Genomic DNA, 7,159 nt, shown 5'->3' on the forward strand with positions numbered 1-7,159 from the left:
GCCGGCCCGTCCTGGAACACTCCTCATAGAAGTAGCATCCGATATGCCGAGAGCAGTTCTCTCCATGCATTGCCATAGACTGTACGTGCATCACTCTCGGAAAGTAGCGTGCACCCACTGCCCGGCTTCCTTGACTATGCTGCTCGTGAACCTTTGCGCGCTTTTATTTTGTCAAACCAACTTTGTCCGCTTCGAACATAAGCGTATGTTCAAACGCTGACGAACAACTGCGCACGTGCTTTGTGCATGCGAACTTTTACCATCCAAAGTTTTGACCTGGCAAACGTTAGTCAATACCAAAATTTTCATACGTTCTTTATGCCATACGAATATTTGCTTACGAACTTTGGCGTTCGAACTTCTGTGGACGAACTTCTGCGCACGTACTTCTGCCATATGCACTTTAAACCTCACGTGTATTTGCTTACGAATGATTTTGTATGCAATTAATGCAAACGTAGGTTTTCCATACGTGCGATTGTCCAACACCGAATTCCACCATGGGCGGAGTGAAGGGGGAAGGCACGACCACCGGTGTCGATTTTTTCAGCCAGTTTAACACCATGATAGGTTTAAGACATTGAATCGTCTCCTACTGCCATTGGATGGCTGAGCAGGTCCAAAGTGGCGCATAATCTAAGCACTTTATTTAAGTCGCGCATTCTTTCCTGATTGATGACTTCGAGAACTTGTAAACGGCGCCTGTTTGGATATGATATGTTTATAATAAGTCTGTTTTCATTTAGGTAAAAGCGTAGTACATTTTGATTGTAATTTTTGCGCATATGCTGGTACGACGCTCCCTACTGCAGGTCTATTGTCATGCGTCGTGGTAGAGATGTTGAAGTTCCAATAAAGATCGAGATGCAGAACCGGCAGTCCCCGCATTTAAATTTATACGCTGCATTAGTGCACTTCATTTGGTTTGGTCTGCTGCCAGACTGCTTTTTATTACAAGGTTATTAGTTGTCCTGCTCTTTTTGTAGATAGTAGATCTTATTTCATTGCCTTCGTCAGTCTGTATGATATCTGTCCTGATGATGTTCCGCAAAACTTTTCCGGCCACCTAATATGACGGCAGCATTTGATTTCGTTAAAAGATTGACGAGGTGCTTTCTTGTTGAGTAGTTCCAGGTTTAAAATTGCGCAAGTTATTATAGGTATCACGCACTTGAGAGCAACGTTATTCACATAGATAAGACAGTATCGATAGCCTTATTCTTCGGAGAAAAGCAGGGGGTGGAGATATAGACGCGTTGATATTCTGGCAACATGCCTTCATCGAAACGAATAGCTTCTGCTATTCGTTACGACAAAGGAATAAGCTTCTGAGAAGGACAAGAAGAAATAGAATAACGAAGACAGAAGGAAAAGCTTTTACTATTCGGTTCGATAAAGGCACGTTGCCTAAATATCGATGCATATGTATCTTCATTCTTCTGGCTTCTCTCCAAAGAATAAGGCTATTACTTCTGCGTTATCTAGTTTCAGATTACGTTGATTAAAAATGGAACTAATTTATTGGTCAATTGCGCTGCTCGTATAGCCATGATTAACGAACAGTTGCTTGCGCCGTTCAAGTTCGTGGTGCGTGCTGGACCAGCTGTATCAACATTTTAGAGTGCATCGTACAAACCAACGAATGACGGCCTTGTGGGAACGCTCTGGGCCAGCCGCTTTCGTACATTTGCCAGCATCAGTAGGTTTGCGGTACATTTTCGTCACAAAAGATCCGTTACTCGCATCCACATCGATGTCAAGAAATGGTAAACGGTTGTCGACAGACAGGTCAGTTGTAAGTCGTGATACAATTGCTGCTGCAGAGACCTGCAGTTGGTAAAGGTGGGCCTCGTCCGTAGCATCAATAAATATGTCATAGACATATTTGCAGTATATATGTGGTTTAAGGTTCAGGTTTTTGAGGACATGGTTCCCAGCCAGCACAAATACCTATTCGCAAACGAGCATCCGAGCGGTAATCCCATCGTGACAGCATCTACTTGATGGTAGAGTTTTCCGTTTAGAGAACGGAAGAGTGCCCCTGCGGTGCAGTGTCTGAACTTCTTTCAAGGATGGATCGTGACAGGCTCAGTGCTGCCAAGTTTGGGAGATTGTAGATGCAGTCAAGTATGATCTGGACTGCTTCATCAGCAGGCGTATTTGTTAACAGACTGTCTGCGTCTGATGAGGTGAGTAAACCACTAAAATTGCTAGACTTGACAATTTCGACGAACTCTCCCGTTGATTTCGAGTTATACACTGCCGATGTGAAGGACTCAGTCATGCTATGTAAAGTTTTTGCCAGCTGAAAGGCAGGCTGTGGGATTTGCGATATAATTGGTCTCAGCATGTTGTCTGTTTCATGTGATTCTACGTCACTGTGGGCATAACCAGGGCTATATTCATCTGTGACCTTTAAATGCTGCCCGCCCACCAGGGCATTTGTTTCAGTGATCAGGCTCTTCATTTTCAAAGTCGGCTTTTGGTTGGATGTCTCGTGATGTGGGTGAACTTGGAGGCGTCAGAGAGGAGATGATCCATTTTATTCAGATAGGAAGTTTTGTCCAAAAGGACAAATGCACTGGATTTGTTCGTCCTTCGTACAGCAATCTTGTGTGCGCCAAACCAGCATATGTGCAAAACTCATAATAAAAAACTCCTAGGTTCTGACTCCATTGGCTCTTAACTTATGCCCAAACAAATGCTTTTTGCAAGTTCTCAAAGCCATTCTCATCAGAGAAAAAATCTGACTTCAACGAGCAGCCCTCGCCATGCATTCCCTTGGACCTGTTCAGCCACCCAATGACAGCAGGGTGATAAATGTCTTGCACTTGTCATGGTGTCGCACTGACTGGAGAAGTGCTGTGCGTGTGTTTGTATGTGTTTTGTAATTTGACCTGATATTCGGATGCATAATCTGTGAACTGATGGCTCACTTTTGGATATGTCGAGAAGAGCATGCCTTGATTTCGCTACATCCGAATGCTTCCGTCCGATGCATTGCTTTGAGCATGGGTAACGAATTGCCTTGAAACGTGGGCGAGCATAAACTGATGACTAATGACTATAGGGAAACTGATTTACGACTTACCGAAAACAACGAAGGATTTAATTCCAACAAACGCGCGCGAAACTTGTGGATTTCGCCTGGAGGACAGGCTTCCGAAGCGTTAACATGTTTCAAAGAGCTACTTATCAACTGCGTCTTTGATGGGCTCGTTTCATCTCATTGTACGTGAACCATTTGCTTAGCAATCAAATGGCTTTCTCCATGAATTTTACGAGTTTCTCTAGACTTTGTGGGTTTCCCGTTACAAGTGCTTGGCAGTCATCCGCACACTGTGAAAGCTGTGCATCAGCATGACGATTATACTCATTTTTGAATGAACTAAACAAAATGGAACCCACAGACGAACCAAAGTACGCCCTGCATGCATTGGGACGAGGCCTGTTGGTCGAGTTTGAGCATTTTGTATGTTTTGAATGCCAGTTTATTGATATTGCATAGTTTTATATCATATATTTTGAAACTTCTCAGACGAATGACACCTACAAGTCGGTGCTGCCTGGCTATATCAAAGCAGGTGATGTATCAGCGTGTTAAGCTGCTGGTGCGTTAGCTTCTCTTTTCGCATAGGCTCTATGGGAATGAGCGGGATTGCTTCGAGATTTCCTAATTCGGTCAGGTCTAACAGTCGGTCCCACAAGTGATATCATCCACTATCATGGCAGTATCCCAGAAGCAAAAACTGATGTTAATAATGTGCAGTAACGCTGGCATAACAGATGGTGGGCAAACCTCGGCCATATCAAGCGTCATGCCATCGCAGCCACAAGCGCCGCTGGTGTCCATCGATACTATAACGCATTTTAGTTCGTGTCAGGTAACAGGTCGTGGACAAAGGACCCGGCGCACACTCGTGAACAAGGCGGCCTCACGGCGACGAATTCGTCGGCCTGACCTACCAGCTCGTCTGGAGGCTTTGTTAGTAGTTGTTCCCTGCCACCGACGAGGCTATGGAGGTGCTGGCTTCCGGACCTGCTGTCTCTATATGCGTCATTAGATGCCTTCGCCGCGATCGCATCGGCTGGCTGCACGCCCCGACTTTTCAGTTACCTGTACATCACGCCGGTATGACAAGGGCACAGTGTTGTGTCATGACCTCCTTAGTCGCATCCAGCACAGGTTGAGTGATCGGGTTGTAAATTTGGACTTTCCTTCTGGGGAATATTGTCAAGCGGCGATTTTACGGTGGTTAAGAGCCCATCTCGCTGTTCATCTCTGATGAAAAAGGCGTTAGGACACTGCACCAATTGGCTGCGGCCAGATCATGCAGAAGCACATCCGTGTTCATTCGGCGATAGTTTTCATATTTCGTACTGCTGTTCTGTTGCGTTTGCTGCCCAAGGTGATGGGGCCACCCAAGGGCCAGGTGATGGTCACGGCATAGTCTGGGAACGACATCTGCGTGTTGAATCCGGTGCCGAGAGTCGGTGATAACCACGCCCTGCGATAACTGACATCCAGTGAGTACCTTGAACGTTGTTGCGAAGTGCGAAAACGATCTGGGTGAACAAAGTAATGTGTGCACAACTGACGAAGTTGACGCATGCGGTGTCTGTCTGCCCCTGTGCACCAAGTTGCAGGTGATATCAACCATGGTTAGCACTGACTACATGTACTGTACACTGAACAAGATGGCTTTTCGGTATCAATTACAGGACGGTCTTGGTCACGCGCTTGCTATCAGGAGGCCTGCTGGGGGGGGGGGGGGGGGAGGCCTGCTGGGGGGCAGCCGGAAGGACAGAGGGGACAGCTGCCCCTTTCCCAATTTCTGGGGGCCCGTTTTTCCAAACTAAAGGCATTGTAGCTACCTGTAGGGTACCCAAATTCAGAATAAGAAGACCCCCCCCACTCCTGAGCTAGAGCGTGATAAATCGGGACTGCTCGCTACATCAAGAGACCCGTCTGCTGCATCATGAGGTCGTCTTTATGAGGAAGGCAGTGAATGCTCGGGGTCAGGAGGCCAATGCTGTGCGGAGGAGGCCACTTTGCTGGTTCGGGAGGCCCCCATTGAAAACTAGGAGGCCCCTGTCCTGGTTAGGACGCACCGCTCTATTCAGGAGGCCCCATCTCTGGAACAGCGAGTCATTCCATGCATCAGATGGGCGTTGGTCCGGATTAGGATGCTCTGTTTTGTGATAACGTAACCCCTTGGCTAGATAGCGTGATAGCGTGGCCCCCTGGCTAGTTTGTGATAACGTGACCCCTTGGCTAGATAGCGTGATAGCGTGGCTCCCTGGCTAGTTTGTGATAACGTGACCCTTTGGCTAGATAGCGTGATAGCGTGGCCCCTTGGCTAGTTTTGTGATAGCGTGTCCCCTCGGTTAAATGTAGAGTTCCCTTCGTAATCGGAGGCATTCTATTCTCGAAAAGGATGCATCTATATGGATCGGGATGCCTTTTTCTGCAAAAGATGTTCTAGGTTAGTAAAATGGTTTACTGGCTTATGAGAAGGCCCCCATTCTCAGTTTAACTGTTCAATGGATGCAACGCTCCACAATTCCGCAAACGCAGCAGGGTTCTAAGAAAGCAAAAGCTTCTATATTCAGAAATTTCTCTCAAGGTGTAAGTTAGTGGGAAACAAGCCAAATATACACGAATAGATTTAATCTTTCCAAGAAAATTTCAATAGTTTTTAACTAAACCGTTAAATATTGTTGAAATTAATTTACTTTTATGTGGTATCTGCAACAGTTTGATAAGCGGGCACGCTGCCCTCGGTGCCTCTTCCCGCTGAATATGACACTTCGTGGGAGGTCCTTTGGGAGCAGACCCCATTTTCCAGCCGGCCCCCTGGAAAATCCCGCCCCCCCCCCCCACCCAACTCGAAATTCGTGGCGCCACCCCTGCATACTATAGCGCTACAGTACCGACACGTCAATTTATCAAATCTGTGGGTTACACGACTGCACCGACGACTCTGAGCCAGGCTCTGCCCTCGTGATGGGCCACCGTATCAAAGGGTCTATTTGGCGGCCCTCGTGACTCTGAACCCACCGCCGTAGGCGCTGGTTGGCGCAGCATTAATCCCGGGACCAGGCCATTACCCCCTAGTAATTGCCAACGATCGAAAGGGGCTCATTCGAGGAAACGGCTGAGAGGGAGCTATTGGATGAAAAGGCTGCCGGCGTCGGGACGTCAGGACCGGCAATATCGACAACGCGGGCGACCTGTTCGTGCCCAGCGAAACGTGCCGCATGTATGGCGATGACAGACAAGGCCTTATCGGATCATTCTGGCTCCAAGAAAACAACAGCCGCCGATAACGGAAAAATAAAGGATAATTGTTACATATTTACCTGTATTTTTCCATCCAAAATTGAGTGAAATGCTGCAAAGACTGCAGAAGTATTTGCTGGAAGCTTTTGGGATTGGATTCTCAAATATTTCGTGATAAAGTAGCGAACTATCCGTTTATTCACAGCAATGTCAATTGTCTACGTTTCATTCGCAAAAACATGATTTTATGTAGCTATGTCATTGTTCCATATACCTGAGCAAGATCAATGAGTTGCGGCCAGTGACGTGCAAAAATGCGTTCAACCTCATTTGAGAGTCGCGGAGAGATCGACTAACAGTCAATTCCCTAAATTTTGTAAGGAGTGGGACTTTTCAGCCCACGGCTAGACAGCTGCCTACGTACCGCGTAGGACTTCCTCCATCGCTCCCCACGAGAAGTCATAACGCAAAGCATCTGTGACGCATTTATCCCGTGGTGGCAAAAATCCTGCCGTCAAACTCGGGGAAATGCACAGTCTCCCCAAGCAGTATGCAGGATACGAGCTATGCAAGATGATTAATTTGACTACAAACGTAAGTCTGACCACGACGCGTCCACTCCCAGGGCACAAAATTCAGACCGCACAATATTCATTGATCTGCTATTTTCCTGCAGAATGTCCATTGAAGCGCATATAAAAATACCAGGCGGGAGTCGACACGTCATATAACAACATGAATTAGCCACATATTTATATATTAGACATGCTAATTGTTGCAATACGATGAAAGCACGAAAAGAGTGCGCAAGATGTAACACGCCGCAGTGAACAGACAGTGAACAGACAATGAACCACCTATCAAAACCTACCACCA

Source organism: Pollicipes pollicipes, unplaced genomic scaffold, assembly GCF_011947565.3.
Source record: "Pollicipes pollicipes isolate AB1234 unplaced genomic scaffold, Ppol_2.1 Scaffold_7261;HRSCAF=8764_pilon_pilon_pilon, whole genome shotgun sequence".
Lineage (NCBI taxonomy): Eukaryota > Metazoa > Arthropoda > Thecostraca > Pollicipedomorpha > Pollicipedidae > Pollicipes > Pollicipes pollicipes.